The sequence below is a fragment of the Nannospalax galili genome, unplaced genomic scaffold, assembly GCF_000622305.1.
Source record: "Nannospalax galili isolate Female #2095 unplaced genomic scaffold, S.galili_v1.0 scaffold713, whole genome shotgun sequence".
Lineage (NCBI taxonomy): Eukaryota > Metazoa > Chordata > Mammalia > Rodentia > Spalacidae > Nannospalax > Nannospalax galili.
Window position 1 is genome coordinate 1,147,130 of NW_008333780.1, and position 18,957 is coordinate 1,166,086.

The 18,957-nt window shown below is 39.9% G+C and overlaps 1 protein-coding gene across 4 annotated transcripts in view; it reads right to left on the bottom strand.

The window, feature by feature from the left end:
* The window catches only part of Zfyve9 (zinc finger FYVE-type containing 9), a 287,358-nt gene that overhangs the window by 187,012 nt on the left and 81,389 nt on the right, over positions 1 to 18,957 (bottom strand). For all 4 annotated transcript variants that reach the window (XM_008828437.3, XM_029561268.1, XM_008828436.3 and 1 more), the window contains exon 2: positions 5,868 to 5,970. The gene's annotated coding sequence lies outside the window, so the exon portion shown is untranslated. The remainder of the gene's footprint in view (positions 1 to 5,867; positions 5,971 to 18,957) is intronic.

The following is an 18,957-nucleotide window of genomic DNA, read 5'->3' on the forward strand; positions in this document are numbered from 1 at the left end:
ATATGACACTAAAATGATAGTAAAATTAATAGTAAAAGAAATAATGGTAAGAGCAAGAAAAACTAGAGCAAACATTGCTTGAGGCATTCCTGTTTTACTTATAAAGTGATTTTCACATAATCTATTTTCATTTTTATAACTCTTTTCTAATATAAATAGCTAATACATTTCCATTTACAAGTAGGACCATGCAAGTTAGCCAACACAGCCAGTGAAAAGCCTGCCAAGTTACAAACCTCTTACATTGTTTTGTCCAACAGATTTTTTAATAATCAATTGTTTGTTACAAACAGGTGCTTTAGAATTTGACCATTCTTTTTAAATCTCTCTCCCCTCTCCCACCCACCTCTGGTCTTTTGAGACAGGGTCTCCCTATAGCCCCAGCTGACCTGGAACTCACTATGCAGACCAGGCTGGCCTCAAACTCAGAGAGATCCACCTGTTTCTGCCTCCCCAGTGCTGGAATTAAAGGTGGGCACCACTGTGCTCATCTTTGACTATAACTTTTAAACTTCCTTAGTGTTACCTGATTTAAGAGCAAATATACAAGATATATCCATTATTTAATAGAATGCCAAGAGTACATAGTAGGTGTTAAATAAATGCTACTGATTAATTCCTTTATTATCTATTTATTTTTTGGTTTTTTGAGCGTGTCTCACACCATAGCCCGGGCTGGCCTCAAACTCATGGCAACCCTTCGGCCTGAAGTTCCTGAGTGCTAGAATTCCAGTCATGAGCCAACACACTCAGCTTACTGCTCGGCCTTTTTTATCTGAGCAGAGCAAACTTAGACTTATTAATAAATAAAAAAGAGTTCCCAAGAGTGGGAAGGGTTCCATGGGAAGAATACCCTTATCATCCCTCAATAAAACCCTTTTTATTTATCTTTACTTTATATGTATGAGTGTTTTGCCTTTGTGTATGTAAGTGTACTATGTGTATGCAATGCCTGTGGAACCCAGAAAAGGGCATCAAGATCCCCTGGAACTGTAGTTAAGAACAGTTGTTAGCCACTATGTGGGTGCTAGGAACTAAACCTGGGTCCTCCGAAAGAACAATCAGTGTTCTTAACCACTGAGCTATCTTTCCAGTCCATTATCATCCCTTTTAATGAATGAACTAATTAATTAATTAATTTTTTTGATGTGTGTGCATGTATGTATGTATTTAAGGTTTGTGTGAGTGTGCATGTGGGTACATGTGCATGTGGAGGTCAGAGACCAATGTAGGATGTCTTCCTCAACCACTTCATTTTATTTGTGTGTGTGTGTGTGTGTGTGTGTGTGTGTGTGTGTGTGTGTGTGTATGTGTATGTGTGCATTCATGTGTTTGTATGGGGGCAAATGTCATGGCACATACGTGGAGGTCAGATGGCAACCTCGGGTGTTGACCCTTGACTTCTTCCTTGTTTGCAATTGTGTCTTTTCATTGTTTTTCTGCTGTGTACACTAAACTAGATGGACAGGGAGCTATCAGGGATTCTCCCATCTCCACCTCCCCGTCCATGGTAGTAACAGAGGGATTACAGGTGTGCACTATCATATCTGGTGAGTTCTCAGAATTTGAATGAAAATCTCAGGCACTCTCGCTTGTGTCCAAGTACTTTACCCAGAGTCATCTCGTCAGCCTTCCACCTTATTTTTTGAGATAGCGTCTCTTAGGGAACTTGGAGCTTGTACACTGGTAGCCAGCAAGCCCCAGGGAACTTTCTGTCTCTGCCTCCACAGAGCTGCAATTGAAGGTGCAAACCCCATGTCTGGCTTTTTACATGGATCCTAGAGATCCAAATCAGGTCCTGATACTTTCATGGCAATTACTTTACTGACTTAGCTATCTCCCCAGGCATACCTTTTAATAAAATACATTATCAGGATCTCCAATGCTTATCCATTTCCTTCATTTGTCAACATTTTCTTTTCAAATTGGGTTGAGAAAATTCTCCAACGTCTTTAGATATAAGGGAAGCTACCTTCTGAAAAAGTAGAGGAAGGTGAACACCTCACTCTTCACATAGATGTAACAGGTAGTTTATCAGCTTTACAAAATCTAGAATCACTTGGGAGGAGAGACTTGGTAAGGAATTGTCTAGATCAGGTTGGCTTTGAACATGTCTGTGAGTGGGCTGGACAGCTTGTTGTCAACTTGATAAATGTGGGTAGAGGGAATCTCAGTTGAAGAATTTCCCCCACTGGATTGGCCTGTGACCATGTCTGTGAGGCATTTTCTCAATTATTGAGTGATATGGGAAGGCCCAAATCAATGTGGGCATTGCCACCTTTGGGCAGGTAGTCCTGTGTTCTATAAGAAAGTAGGCTGAGCACAGGCCAGAGAAGCAAGCCAATAAGCAGCATTCCTCCACGGTCTGTACTCCAGGTTCCTGCTCTGAGCGCCTACCCTGGCTCCCCTTGATGATGAACTGTAAACTGTAAGGTGAAGTAAAACCTTTCCTCCCAGGTTGGTTTTGGTCAGTGTTTTTATCACAGCAATAGAAAGAAACTAGGACAGTGAGGGGTGTTGTATTGATTACTAATGTTAATTGATGTGGGAAGACCCATCCCATTGTGGGTGGCACCAATCCCTAGGCAGGAGATCCCAGACTGTGTAAGTATAAAGAGGGGGCTAAGCAACAACAGGCATACATATATTCACATTTTTCTGCTCTGTACTGTGTGTATGATGTAACTAGCTGTTTGAAGTTCCTGACTTGATTCTCTAACAATGGACTGTAACCTGGAACTGTAAGCTGAATAAGCCTTTTCTACCATAAGTTGCTTTTTATCAGGGTGTTTTATCACAGCAAGAGTAATGAAATTAGGACAATTTCCCATAATTCCCTTGCCTCTAATATAGTGCCTTGTCCCTGATATCTCCAGGGACTATTTGAGGTCTTCAAGTCTAAAGGCTCTGGTTTCATTTCCAAAGAAAAAATTGTGGTTTCCTGAAGGCTTGGGGGTGGGGTGCTCTTCTCACTGCATAAACTAGGACTTAAGTCAGGATTCTTTACTTGCCTCTGTATAAAAGCATCCACCTCAAGCTGGGCATGGTGGCGCACACCTTTAATCCGAGTGCTGAGGAGGCAGAGGCAGGTGGAGCTCTGTGAGTTTGAGGACAGCCTGGTCTACATAGCAAGTTCCAGGCCAGCTGTGGCTGCAGGGAGACCCTGTCTCAAAAAAGACAAAAAAAAAGTATCTGCCTCATGCTGGGTATAGGGGCAAAATCTTTAATCCTAGCATGCAGGAGGCAGAAGCAGAAGGATCGGGAGACCCTGTCTGAAAAAAAGGGGGGGTGGGCTGGAGAGATGGCTTAGCAGTTAAGAGTGCTGGCTGCTTTTCCAGAAGACCTGGGTTCAAATCCCAGCACCCACATGGTGGTTAACAACCGTGCATAACTCCAATTTCAGGGATCCGACACCCTCTTCTGACCTCCGCAGGCACTTCATGACATGGGTATACTTACATACATGTAGGTGTAACACTCATACACATAAAATAAAAATAAATAAATAAAAATCTCTCTCTCTCTCTCTCTCTCTCTCTCTCTCTCTCTCTCTCTCTCTCTCTCGGTCTTTTTGAGTCAGGGTCTCCCTGTAGCACCAGCTGGCCTGGAATTCACTATGTAGACTAGGCTGGCCTTGAACTCCCAGAGATCTGCCTGCCTCTGCCTCCCGAGTGCTGGGATTAAAGGCATGCGCTACCAAGCCCCAGTAGAGTTCATCTCTTATGCAAAGTAGAAGCTCACTAAATATTCACACATGTATATTTCAAAGAGGAATATAATTTGGTTTCTTTATGAAGACTTTTTAATTCAGAAATCATCTTTATTCTATTGACTAGGCAGCTTTTTAGAAATTCTGCAGAACTGAAATCCCATTTTTCTTTTTTTTTTCTTTTTTCATTTTTTAGTCTTTTTGAGACAGGGTCTCCCTGTAGCCCCAGGGGCCTGAAGCCTGCTATGCAGACCAGGCTGGCCTTGAACTCAAAGATCCCACTTCTAAAACTGATCTGATAGCTGTTTTCATGCCTTCTGAATTGGCATTTCCTTGTTATGTCATTTATTAATTACAATGAACATATATAATTAATTTTGAACACTCATGTATCAAATATTACTGGGCATCTACTAGGTACCAACCATTGTCCTAGTCAATAGGTTACTATGACAAGACAATGCTTCTGACCTAAAGAGCTCAGTATCTCACAGGAAGATGAATGATTAAACTTGAAATATAAAATATTATGGCGGGTCCTAACTTGGCAGTTAACAACTGTCCATAACTCCAGTTCCAGGGGATCCGACCACATCTTCTGACCTGCGCAGGCATTGCATGACACAGGTGCACTCACCTACATTTAGGCAATACATGCATACATATAAAATAAAAATAATAAAATATTTTTTAAAAATAGTTTGCCAACTTTAGACCCATTCCTGGTGAAAAAATTATTACCAAGTGCCTCTGTTGCACCCACAATTGAAGAGAAAGAGTTCAATTTCATACCAAAGACCCATGTCTTTTCCTCATAATTCATGTGGGAGAACCAGAGAACTCAGAAAATGCAACACTCTTTAGAAAATAGTAAGATCAGTTTCTGAAACAAATCTTACCACATGACCTCCTGCCATTCCCGAGCCCCTAAATAGTCATAAGACTTATGAAAAAAAATCTACCATGACCCCTAGTTAGGAAAAATCAAAGATTCCTCCTCTGTAAGAATACAATACTTTAGCCGGGTGTGGTGGCACACGTCTTTAATCCCAGCACTCAGGGGCAGAGGCAGGCGGATCTCTGTGAGTTCGAGGCCAGCCTGGTTTCAATAGAGTTCCAGGCCAGGTGGGACTACAGGAAGACTCTGTCTCAAAAAGACCAAAAAAAAAAAATAAATAATAAAAAAATAAAAAAATAGTACTTTGGAGAGAACACCTTTAATTAACACACACACCTTTAATTACACCACCAGAGAGATGGTGGCAGATAGATCTCTGTGAGATTAAGGCCAGACTGGTTTACATAGTGAGCTAGTGAGTTCCAGGCCAGCTGGAGCTACAGGAAACTCTGTCTCAATGTCCTTCCCCTCAAAACTTGTTATTCTTGTTCTTGCAACTAGTCTAAAAATACAAAATAATGTAATTATACTTACATTTATATTTCTGATATCATACTCCAAAATCATTTAATTGAATTATGTGCTTGCCTAATGACCAAGACAGGTATGTCACTAGTTTTTCTTAACACTATTACTCAAATTCATGTTCTTTTTCTTTTCTTTCTTTTTTAGCCTTTTTGGGACAGGGTCTCCCTGTAGTGCCAGCTGGCCTAGAACTCGATAAGTAGACCAGGCTGGCCTGGAACTCACAGAGATCCACTTGTCTCTGCCTCCAAATACAGGGATTAAAGGTATGCGCTGCCACCATGCCTGGCAAATCCATGTTCCTTTTCCTGCCAAAATTAGCTTTCTACAATCAATAGTAAGATTAATAGTAAGCTCATTCTAAAATGGAGGAGCCAGCACTGGTAGAGAAGTTAGTGTTGTAACATACTTTAACAGTCATTCAAACAAAACAAAACAAAAAAGCTGACGAGTAAACCTGCAATTCCAGGACTTGGGCAAAAGAGGAAGGAGGAACACAAGTTTGAGACCAGCTTGAATTCCACTACCCTGGGTTACATTAGGAGATTCTGTCTCAAAATTAATTATTGTCTTGCTCTGAATTAAAGTAAATCTGTTTGAAAAATTACACTGCTGATTTAACGAGACAATGTCATTGATGAGTCAAGCATCATACATGCAACAGCATTAGTGTTTTTACTGATCTAGTTCTCTCAAGTTCAGTATCTTAAAGAAGCAAAACGATGGCTTTCTTACCTTTTCCTCCTTACACACATGATAAACAACCTTCTCTGTGCTTATTCATGATGCTTGCTGCACCATCAACTGATCCTGCTGATTCAGTATGCTCTGTTTGATCCTAAAGAAAAAACAGTGTTCGTTATATTTGCTAAAACAATAAAGTCTTCATTTTTAGCACATAAACTTACCACAGCTGGAAAAATAAGTGTAATGGGACTTAACGATAAATTATAATTTCATCTTCAGATTCAAAGACCTTCCCAGCATGGAAAGCAACAGCACATAACACTTTATTGAAGAAGGCCCAATGTTAAAAGTGTTAGGGAAGAGTTAGGAATTTCTACACACTCATTTTCAGGGGATAATATACAACAAAACAATAACAGCAGGCAATTTTTGCCCAGTAACTTTTAACTGTTAATTCATAAAATTGGGGTTAAAAAGCTTCCTGCTGAGATTTTTATGACCAAACAATTGTTTTTCTCCAAATGTCATCTCTTTGGATCCAAGTCATTCTTCACTGCTTAAAAGCAATGGATCTATTGACTCATATATTGAGCTTTACTGTTAAATATTATGCCAAACACAAAACTTCCACAAACGTGACTTCCTTTCTCTAAATGAGTAGTCCAACTTAAATGCTTCTGTAACTGCTTAGAGATGATGGAAATTTTCTTAAGGGCCTAATTTAGCCTTAAGCAAGATTAGTAGCTAGAACTAAACTAAGACTAAGAATATCATAGTATGTGCTGGGTATGGTGGCACATGCCTTTAATCCCAGCACCCAGGAGGCAGAAGCAGATTGACTGAGGCCAGTCTGGTCTACAGGCAAGTTCCAGGCCAGCTGGGGCTACAGGAAGACCCTCTCCCCCACAACCCAAAAAAGGAAGGACTATCATATTACTAGCATAAAGTGTGGAATACAATTATAGGATTTACAGACTAAGATTCTTAGAGGTAGCTACTAAGCATCATATTTAAGTATAAAGATAAAGCGAGGTACCAGAAGAAATCTCCTGACATTTTTATAGATATTACATTATTTAATATGAAAATGATGGGCTAAGAAAGAAAAAGCCCAAAAATTCAAGTTTCAGAGACCAATAAAGAACACAGGACAAAAATCACTGGTCAAAGGTTTCCCTGCCTTTAATTAGTTGGAGGCTGGGGATGCAGCTCAATGATAGAGCACTTGTCTTGCATACATGAAGCCCTAGGTTTAATTCCTAGCAGCACACACATGCACACCTGCATGTGCAAACATGAAAAATGAAAAACATCTATGTGCTATTATATACGCTAAATGAGAATAACGATTAATGCTAAAATCAGACATATTTGCCAAGTAAAAGATTAAACAAAACACTAGGAACTACAAAATAAACTACTGAAAATGAAGGTGATGCAAAAGTAAACTAATTGAAGATTTTTTTTTTTTTTTTTTGAGACAGGGTGTCCCTGTAGCCCCAGCTGGCCTGGAACTCACTATGCAGATAAGGCTGTCTCTGCTTCCCAAATGCTGGGATCAAAGGCATGCACCACCATGCCCAGCTGAAGATCTTCTTAAACAAATAAAATTCATTCTACAAATTTATTGTCAAATCCCGTGTGTGTCTATGCTTGTTTCTATTTTTTTTTTAATGCATGAGGCAAGCAGATTATGTAGTGGTTACTTTTATATGTATGTGATGGCTACTTGACTGGGACACACGGCATCCAGACTTCTCTGTCTAAGACGGGCATTTCTGGATGAGACTACCATATGAATTGGTGGACTAAGTAAAGCAAATTGCCCTCGTCAATATAAGTGGATGTCATCCAATTCATTTAGAACATGAAGGTAGAGGAAGTAAAAGGTGAAGAAGAGAATTCTATGTGTCTAACTTGTTTCACTGGGACATTAGTCTTTTGCCCTTGAACTGGGATTTACATGCTGATCCTCCAGTCAGAACTATACCATCAGCTTTCCTAGGTCTCTGGATTGCAGAAGGCAGATTATGAGCCTTCTAAGTCTTTATAATCAAGACAATTTCCTTATAGTAAATTTATATATACAAATGCACCTTTTTTTTTTTAACTGACTTTGAAACAGGGTCTTTTTATGTGGCCCAGGCTGGCCTTTTGATTTTTGAGGCAGGGTTTCACTATGTAGCTCTGGCTGGCCTGGAACTCACTATGTAGACTAGGCTGGCCCCGAAATCATAAGAGATCTGCCTGCCTCTGCCTCCTGAACGCTTGGAATAAAGGTGTGTGCAACCACATCCTGCCTAAGAATATTAAAAAACTATATAAAATTTATTATATATGTATATATGTACACACACAGTCATCTACCATATATGTTTCATTCAACGATAGACCACTTTTTTTGAGACAGGGTCTCATTGTGTAGCCCTGATTGGCCTGGGACTTGCTATATAGGCCAGGTTTGAATGCACAAAGATTTGCCTGCCTCTTTGGGATTAAAGGACTGTGCCACCATGCCCAGCTTGCAGGCTAGTCTTGAATTCACAGTCAACTCTCTCTTAATGATGGGGACACATTTGGAGAAGAGCATTCTTAGGTGACTTCATTGTGTGAATATCATAAAGTACTTAAATAAACTAATGGCTATGAGATCACTAAGTGATATCTGTTAAATATGTGGTCTAGCCATGTATGGAGGCACTTAGGACACAGAGGCAGAAGATATAAGTTCAAGGCTAGACTGACCTACACAGTGAGTTCCAGGCCAGGCGACTGCACAGTAAGACCCTGTTCCAAAAAAAAAAAAAATGTAGTCTACTGCTGAAATAAATAGTATGTGGTAGATGACTGTGCATGTGTGTAATACAATCTTATTGGCTCAGTTTTTTTTTTAGTGACTCCAACTACAAATATTAAAGAACCTACCTAAATATTATATGGTGTTTTTCCTGATTTTAATATGAATTTTATTTTTCTTTATATTTTATTGAATTTTTGTGTATTTCATAGAGAAAATCATCTTTATATCCCCTTCCCCTTCGGCACCCTCCTATAGCCCACCCACTGGAGTTCACATTTTCTGTCATTTGTGTTACGGTTTATCATATAGTTAGCTGTCCCTCAGTGCAAATTCATCCACTTGGGGTCTAGTCAGTCTATCTAGAGTCCCTCACTTTAAGATTAACTCATTCTCATCCAGCAGTAATCAGCTGCCAATAATTCTTTGACCAAGATTGGGGCCCACTGTTCATTTCCACAGTTCTGTGCTGGGTTTTTGTCTGTTTAAGTTTGTATGAGTTTTGTGCATGCTGACACCATTGCTGTAGGTTCATATGAGAAGAGTCCCAGGAGCCTGTAGGATTATTTCCGTATGGTCATGCACCTCCTCCCTGGCTCTTACAATCTTTCTGCCCCCTCTTCTGCAATAATCCCTGAGCCCTGGGTGGGTGGATTTTACTATAGGAGTCCTGTCGAAGGACCCACACTCTACAGACTCTTATTCTCTTCATTTTGGCCATTTGTGACTTTTTGTGTTCCTAGCCCTCTGTTGCATCAGGGAGCTTCACTGATGAGAACTGAAAGATGCATTATTAGTGTTTTCTTCATCCCTTGTTCTATGTTCTGTGAGCCTTAGGTGTAGAGGTTGCATCCTAGATGTGCCACTTAGGCTTGGACAGTTCACAGACAATCTGTGTGGGACCAGTTATAGAACTCTGTAACTATTTCTGTCTCTTAAGAAAGGCTTCTTTGATGGGTGGTGACTGAGGTACTTGTCTACAGACTTAAGGATCCATATTACATTTGTCTAGAGATGTGACAGCCTTGGAGTTTTCTCTAAGATCTATGACCTCTCCAGCTATGTATATTTGGCTAGGTTTACGTACCACACAAGTTTCCTCCCATTGAGTGGGCTTTAAGTCCAATTAGGTAGCTGTTGATTACCCCCAAGATAAAAGTACCACAACTGCACCAATGTCGTTTGCTGTGCTGGTCATTGATGTGGTTTTTAGGCCTTAAAGCTGGGGTTGGACCATGGACTGATGTTCTCCCTTAGCAACTTGCATGGTGCTCTTCAAAGCTATGAGAACTAGCCTTCAGGGAAAGTGGCTTTCAGGTCAGTTTCAGCTCTAATGCTCCAAATCTTGTGCCCAAGTATGTCCTGTCTTCAGCAATAGGGTCTTTTCATAACCTTCTGGGAGGTAATCAAGGACTGTGGCAATAGCCTGTGTAATTTTGTGAGTCTCTTGGACTACCCTGGCCAACAACTCAAAGGAAGGTTTCTCCTGTCTGGCACTGTTTCTTGTTATGTAGCCTTCAGCTATACTCACAGACTCATGTGAAGATACTGTATATGTAATTTTTCAGTAGGTTTTGGGACTAATACCATTCCCCCTGGTTTTTTATACTAGCTAGGCACTATTTTTCTCTCCTCTATCGATCTTCCTGTTTTGTCCTCTCTCCCCACCCTTCCAATTTAAAATGTCTCCATTTCCCCCATTTCTCCCTTGATAATTTCTGTATGCTATGGTCCCACCTCTACTATACTCCTTCCTCCCCATAGTTCCTTGTATAGCCCTCCTTCTCCCCCTCCCATTGAACTACCCCCTTTTTACACATTTCTCCCTTAGTAACACTTGTTTCTTCTTGCTCGGGTTCCTTCTTTTCTTTACCTCCCTGGTTCTCTTCCATTTTCCTGGTTCCTACAGTTACATCAGGATATGTACTCACTTATAAGAATTTGGTGCTTGGATTTACAAGTGAGAACATATGTCTTTTGTTTTTCTGAGTCTGTATTGCTTCACTTAGTATAAGTTTCTAGATCCATCCGTTTACCTGCAAATTTCATGATTTCATCTTTCTTTACTGCTGAGTAGAACTCCATTGTGTAAATGTACATTTTTGTTGAGGGGCACTTAGATTGCTTCCATCTTTTAGTTAATGTGAAAAGAGCAGCAACAAACATGGTGTATCTCTGCAATAGGATGAGTCCTTTGGGTATATGCCAAGGAGTGGTACAATTTGGGTCATATGGTAGGTTCAATTTATTTATTTATTTATTTATTTATTTATTTATTTATTTATTTATTGTTTTGATGGCCTGTAAGTTTACTGGTTTGTGATGGAACTCACTGTAGACCAGGCTGGCCTTGAACTCACAGAGATCTGCCTGCCTCTGCCTCCCAAGTGCTGGGACTACAGGTGTGCACCACCACGCCTGGCCATTTTTATTTTTTTAAGAGTTCTCCACACTGCTTTCCAAGTGTGGCTTTGGACAAGTTTGCAATGCCACCAGCAGTGAATGAGCATTCCCCTTTTTCCACAACCTCATCAGCATTTGGTATCATTTGTTCTCTTGATCTTAGCCAGTATGACTGGGACAAAGTGAAATCTTAAGGTGGTTTTAATTTGCATTTCCCTAATTACTAATGATGTCGAACACTTAAGATGTTTCTTAGCCATCTTTATTTCTCTTTTTGAGAACTCTCTGTTTAAATCTTTAGCCCATCTTTTAATTGGGTCATTTGTTTTCTTGGTTCTTTGTTTTTTGAATTCTTTATATATTCTGGATGTTAAACCTCTGTCAGATGTGTCATGGTGAAGCTTTTTCCAAATCTGTGGGTGTTCTCTTTACTTTCTTGTTTCTTTTGCTGTACAGAAGCTCTTTAGTTTAGTGAGGTTCCACTTGTTGATTGTTGGTCTTAATTCCTGAGCACCTGATGTCCAATTTAGAAAGTTTTTTCCTACACCTATATCTTGTAGGTTACTGTGAATGTTTTCTTCTGACAGCTTGAGAGTTTCAAATTTCACATTGAGGTCTTTGATCCATTTGGAGTTGACTTTTGTGCAAGGTGAAGGATAAGGATCTAGTTCCATTCTTCCACAGGTGGAGATCCAGTTTTTCTAGCACCATTTGTTGAAGATGCTGTCCTTTCTCCATTGTATGTCTGGTATAGTAAAACCCCCAGCATTGTTCATTGTGCTCAGGGTTGCTTTGGCTATCTGGGGTCTTTTGTGCTTCCATATGAATTTAAGGATTTTTGTTGTTGTTGTTTTTTTGAGACAGGGTCTCCCTGTAGCCCCAGCTGGCCTGGAACTCACTATGTAGACCAGGCTGGCCTTGAACTCACAGAGATCTGCCAGCCTCTGCCTCCCAAGTGCTGGGATTAAAGGTGTGCGCCACCATGCCCCACTAGGATTTTTTTTTTAATTCTGTGGTGTATGTCATGGAGATTTTGATTGGGATTACATTAAATCTATATATTGTTTTGGTAGGATGGTCATTTTCACCACATTAATTCTTCAAATCCAAGAGCATGGGAGGTGCTTTCATCTTCTGGTATTTTCCTCAATTTCTTTCTTTAAAAATTCTGAGACAGGCAGATAGCTGTGAGTTCAAGGCCAGCCTGGTCTACATAGTGAGTTCCAGGCCACCTGGGGCTACAAGGAGACCCTGTCTCAAAAAAGGCCAAAAAAAAAAAAAATTCAAAATTTTCTTTGTAGAGATCTTTGATGTCTTTGGTCAGGTTTATTCTGAGATTTTTTTTTCCTGAGGCTATTGTGAATGGAAGGGTTTCCATGTACTCTTTCTCCAATTGCTTGTTATTGGTATATAGAAAGGCTACTGATTTTTGTAGGTAAATTTTTTAACCTGCTACTTTACTGGAAGTGTCAATCAATTCTAGGAGTTTTCTGATGGAATTTTTGGGATCTCTTAGGTATTGTGGTGGTTTGAATGACAACGTCCCCCACAGGCTCCAAGTATTTGGATATTTTGACCCCAGTTGGTGGCGCTGTTTTGGGAGGTCTTAGAAGGTGTGGCCAAGCTGGAGGAAGCACGTCACTGGGGTGGGCTTAGAGAGTTTTTAAGCCTTGCTGGATCTCCAGTCCCTCTCTTGCTTCCTGTGCCTGCTTGAAGATGTAGAGCTTAGCTTCCGCTCCTGCTCCAGCCACCTCCAGCTACCATGCCTCCCTGTCATGAGGGACTGCAATTCCCCTAGAACTGTAAGCTCAAATAAACTCTTCCTTTTATAAGTTGCTTTGGTCAGTGTTTCTATTACAGCAACAGAGAAGTGACTAATACAGGTATAGTATCATATCATCTGCAAAAAGTGATAATTTGACCTTTTCTAATCCAATTTGTACTCCTTTAATTTCCTTCTCTTTTCTTATTGCTCTAGCAAGAGTTTCAAGCACTACATTAAAAAGGAGTGGAGATAGGAACCAGACAAGGATGTCCACTGATTTTAATGGGGATGCTTCCAGTTTTTTTCCATTTAGAATGATGTTGGCTATGGGCTTGTTACATATAGCTTTAATTATATTGAGGTATGTTCCTTTCGGTCCAAGTCCCGTTAGAACTTTTATCATGAATGCATGTTGAATTTTGTCAAAGGCCTTTTTTGCATCAGTTGAGATTACCATGTGATTTTTTATCTTTGAGTCCATTTATATGATTTATGATGCTTATTGAGTATATTGAACCATCCCAGCATGTCTGAAATAAAGCCTACTTGATCATGGTGAATGATTTTTTGGTGTGTCTGTATGCAGTTAGCAAGTATTTTGTTGAGATTTTTTTTTGCATCTATGTTCATTAAGGATGTGGGTCTACAGTTTTCTTTTTTGGTTGTATCTTTACTTGGTTTTGGTATTAGAGTAATGCTGGCTTGTCAGAAGAAATTTGGGAGTTTTCCCTCTGCTTCTATCTTTTTCAATAATTTACATAATATTGATTGCAGATCTTCTTTAAATGTCTGGTAGAATTCTGCTGTAAGTCCATCTGGGTCTGGGCTTTTTTAGTTGGGAGGTTTTGTATTACTGCCTCAATTTCCTTATGTGTTATGGGTTTGTTTAAACTATTGATCTCTTCTTGGTTTAGCTATAGTGGTTCCCATGATTTTAGATATCCATCCATTTCTTTTAGGTTTTCAAATTTAATAAAGTATAGGTTTTTAAAGTATTCCCTTATAATGTTCTGGATCTTCTGGGTATCGGTTGTGAAAGGTTCCCCTTTCATCTTTGATTTTGTTGATTTGAAGGTGCTCTTTCTTTCTTTGGGTTAACTGCACTAAAGGTCTATCTTGTTGAGCTTTTCAAAGAACCAGGTCTTAGATTCATTGATTCTTTGCTTTGTTTTTGTTTCATTAAGTTCTGCTCTGATTTTTGTTATTTCTTCTCAGCTGCTGGGTTTGGGTCTCATTTATTCTTGCCTTTCCAGAGTATTGAGTTGTAATGTTAAGTCATTTATTTGTGCACTTTCTTCTTCTTATTTTTTTTTAATGTAGGCATTTAGAGCTATAAACTTTCCTCTTAGGACTGCTTTTAAAGTGACCCAGAGGTTTTGTTGTATTGTATTGTCCTTTTTGTTTAATTCCAGTAAGACTTTTATTTCTTTCTTAATTTCTCCTTTGACCCATTCATCATTCAGGAATGTGTTGTTTAATCTCCATGAGTTTGTGTAGTTACTAGGTCTTCTTCCAGTGTTAATTTTAAGCTTTATTACATTGTATTTGTTGAGGTTTGTTTTGTGCCCCAGTATCTGATCAATTTTAGAGAAAGTTCCATGGGGCACTGAACAGAAAGTGTATTCTTTGGTGCTTGGGTGGAATATTTTGTAGATGTCAGTTAGGTCCAGATGATGTATGGTATCATTTAATTGAGATGTCTCTCTGTTTATTCTTTGTCCAGCTGACCTCTCTAATGGAGATAGTGGGGTATTGAAGCCCCCCTACTATTACTGAGTTGGGGTTAATCTATGTCTTAAAGTCCTGTAGTGTTGTTTTTATGAACTTAGGTGCACCAGAGTTTGGTGCATATATGTTTATGATTGTAATATCTTCTTGGTTAATTGTTCCTTTGATCAGAATGAAATGACCCTCCTTATTTCTTCTGACTAGTTTTCCTTTGAAGTCTATTTTGTCAGATATTAAAACTGCAACTGCAACCCCTAGTGCCATTTTCTTGGAATATTCTTTTCCATTCTTTCACCTTAAGGTATTGCCTGTATTTGAAGGTAAAATGGATTTCTTGCAGACAACAAAAGGATAGATTTTCAAAAATATTTTATTTATTATTTTTATTTTATGTGTATGAGTGAATTGCCTACATGTATGAGAGTGCACCCATGTTGTGCAATGCTGTAGAGGTCAGAAGAGGGCTTCAGATTCCCCTGGAACTGGAGTTAAGGATGGTTTGTAGCTGCCATGTGGGTGCTGGGAATTGAACCCAGGTCCTCTGCGAGAACAGTCAGTGCTCTTAACCACTGAGCCATTTCTCCAGCCCAGATTTTGTTTCTTAATCCATTCAACTAGCCTGTGTCCTTTGACTGGGGAGTTCAGTCCATTGATATTTAAAGTTATTACTGAAAGATGTGTATTGGTTGCCATCATTTTAATTTGTTTGCATTCTTGATCTAATTTTGTTTCTACAATTATACATTCTCCACTTAAAATTTTTTATTTATTATTTTTATTTTATGTGTATGCATGTATTGCCTGCATGTAGGTAAGTGTACTCGTTTTGTGCAATGCCTGCAGAGAACAGAAGAGCTTGTCAGATTCCCTGGAAATGGAGTTACAGACAGTTGTTAGCTGCCATGTGGGTGCTAAGATTTGAACCTGGGTCTTCTGCAAGAACAGTTAGTGTTCTTAACCGCTGAGCCATCTCTCCAGCCCTGATTCATTCTCCATTCTTTGTATTGTTTGTTCCTTTCTCCATTGCTTCAAGAATTTGCTGAAGGGCTGGTTTTGTGGACATGAATTCTTTCAGCCTATTCATGTCATGGAAGATTTTTCTTTCCCCTTCAACTATAATAGACATTTTTGCTGGGTAAAGTATTCTGTGTTGGCATCTGTGGTCATTTAGAACTGGGAATACTTTGGTCCAGGCTCTTCTGGCTTTCATAGTTTGCATTGATAAGTCAGGTGTAATTCTGACAGGTTTTCTTTTATATGTGACTTTTCATTTGCAGCTTTCCGTATTCTCTCTTTGTTCTGTACATTTAATGTTTTTACTATGATATGTCACGGGAAATTTCTTTTCTGGTCCTGTCTATTTGGTGTTCTATGTGCTTCTTGTCTTTTGGGAAATTCTCTTCTACAATCCTATTTAAGGTCTGGTCAATACCATTAATTTGATATTTTTCTCCTTCTATGCCTATGATGCTTAGATTTGGTCTTTTCATGGTGTCCCATGTTTCCTACATATTCCATTCCTGTATTTTAAAAAATTTTTCATAGTCTTTGCTTGAGCAATCCAATTCTTCAACTTATTGTCCAATGTTAATATTCTGTTTCCCATTTTTATCGGTGGGGCTTTTCCTGTTGTTTCAAATAGGCTTATTGAGTGTTTCATTTCCTTCCTCATTTCAGCCTGAATTTTCTTCAATATTTCTATCTCTTTTGTGAATTCAGTCAGAAGTTTATCCCTGTTTTCTTTTAGTTCTTCGACTTGTTTGTATGTTCTTTAAATTCACTGAATGTCTTGATCATGTTTATGACTGTTCTTTTAAATTCTGTGTCCTGGGTTATCTCTAGGGGGTTCTCCTTGAATTCTTCTATAGGACTGGTGGAGTTTGGTGGGAACATACTGTTCTAAGTATACTAAGGTCCTATACAGTTTTTTTCTACAAAAAACTCAAGCCTTCCTTTGTTGAGTTGAAGTCCGCTTCTGTTTGTATTATTGGTGTGCCTTGGTTGTTTTCTTATTGGGTATGTAAAGCTGATTGGCCTAGGCTTTGGGTTCTCTCGGATTTTATATTGAAAGGACAAGATGGCTTCATATGTAGACCAGGCTGGCCTTGAACTCACAGAGATCCGCCTGCCTCTGCCTCCCAAGTGCTGGGATTAAAGGCATGCGCCACCATACCCAGCGGTTGTTTTCTTATTTGGTATGTAAAGCTGCTTGGTCTAGGTTTCAGGTTCTCTCAGATTTATATTGGAGGGAACTGATAACTTCAGATCAGCTACTCAGGAGCTCCCACAGAGACCCAAGTCAGGCTCCAGTCAGGTACACTCAGGCTGTCTTCTAATCTCTGGACCCCTATTAGTGGGCACTGACAGCACAATTTGGGAAGTTCCCTAAGGGGAGGCCCAATTTAGGCACTCTCAGGCAGTCTGCTAAGGTCTCAGCATGTACTGTAGTGTAGAGAGGTCTAGGTCTGGTCAAGTGGGAGGAGGGAGCTTCCTGTGGTCCCAGTGCAGGGGGTTGGGCACTGTGTGATTTCGGGAAGCTCATCACCAGGCAGAGGAGGGTTCCAGGCACTCCCAGGCAGTCTGCTAAGGTCCTATAGTTTTTTTCTACAAGAATTATACTTCTTTGATCTTTCAGACACAGTAGGCAAGGCTTCAACCCTGGTTAAGTACAACCATCTACCTATTCCATACATTCCCCCAAGCCGCTGAAATGTGGCTGGAGGAAAATCACACATTATTCTCAATGTCACATTTATGATGTCATACAACATTTCCTCAGGCAGTCTTTCAACCCTTTAACTCATCTCTTCTGAATGTCTACTACCCTCCAATTCAAAGCATGTTTTAGTCATTTCTTCCAGATTAGAAAACTTTAGACTACTGCAAAGCAGACAGAAAGTTATTTAGCTACTTGTATTGTCTCCCAACCAATCTATTTTCAGTATCACAACTCACATAAGCCTTGAGAGAGCTCAGAAGTCTCATCACAAATCTCTCTGCTTATTTGTTGTTCAGCATATCTGCCTCTGAAGTCAAGTGGTTTATTGCTTCTTTGAAGACCTTCGTTTGACCATTTGTTGAAATCCTTTACCCACTGAAATCTCTGCTCCTATTGTTTCTTATCATTTTAATGGGGGGTTTCAGGGAGGAAAGTCTGTGTGTGTGTGTGTGTGTGTGTGTGTGTGTGTGTGTGTGTGTTCAACCCATCCAATTTAATCATAAATCTAAATTCTTACCATTGAGAAGTAGTAAATAATGAAATACATTATTGTATTCCGCTACGGTTCAGATAGGAATTAGGTGTATCCTTCCCCCCACCAAAGGTTCAGGTGCTGAAAGCCTGATCCCTAGAGTGGCAATGGGAGAAATGGTAGAATCTTTAGGAGATGAGGGACTGGAGAGATGGCTCAGCGGTTAAGAACACTGGTTGTTCTTGCAGAAGACCCGGGTTCGAATCCCAGCACCCACATAGCAGCTAACAACTGTCCATAACTCCAGTCCCAGGGGATCCGACAGCCTCTTCTGACCTCCAAGGGCATTGCATGACACGGGTGCACTTACCTACAGGCAATACACACATACACATAAAATAAAAATAATAAGTAAAGTTTTTTTAAAAAAGAATCTTTAGGAGATGAGTGAAAAACTCTAAGGAGCTACTTTTAAAAGAGATTAAGGAAGCTCTTATGGAACACAGAGTCCAGTCATGATACCATGCACTATTAGATATCAAACCAATTGGACTATCCAATCTTGGACTTTCAGTCTCCTAAACTGCGAAGTAAACAAACTTCCTGTCTTTATCAAATTAGCCTGCCTCAGGTATTTGCTTTAGTAACAGAAAATGGATGAACACATATTCCTTTTTTAAAGTAGACAAAGTTGCTAACGTCCTAGTAAATAAATTAATGGTTCAGAGGGCTGAAGAGATGGCTCAGCCATTTAAGAGCACTGGCTGCTCTTGCCAAGGATCCAGGTTCAGTTCCCAGCACTACAGTTCCTAGGGATCTTCTGCCCTTTTTTTTTTTGGTCTTTTTGAGACAGGGTCTCCCTGTAGCTTCAGCTAGCCTGGAACTCACTATGTAGACCAGGCTGGCCTTGAACTCACAAAGATTCCCCTGCCCCTGCCCCCAAGTGCTGGGACTACAGGCATGCACCACCATGCCTGGCTGTTTATAACATTAAAAAAAACATTTTATTTACGGGGCTGGAGAGATGGCTCAGTGGTTAGGTTAAGAGCACTGACTGCTCTTGCAGAGGACCTGAGTTCGATTCCCAGCACCCACATGGTGGCTGTGAACTGTCCTTAACTCCAGTTCCAGGGGAACCCGAAGCCCTCTTCTGACCTCCACGGCATTGCACAACATGGGTACATTCACATACATGCAGGCAGTACCCTAATACACATAAAATAAAACTAATAAATACAATTTTTTAAAAAAAAG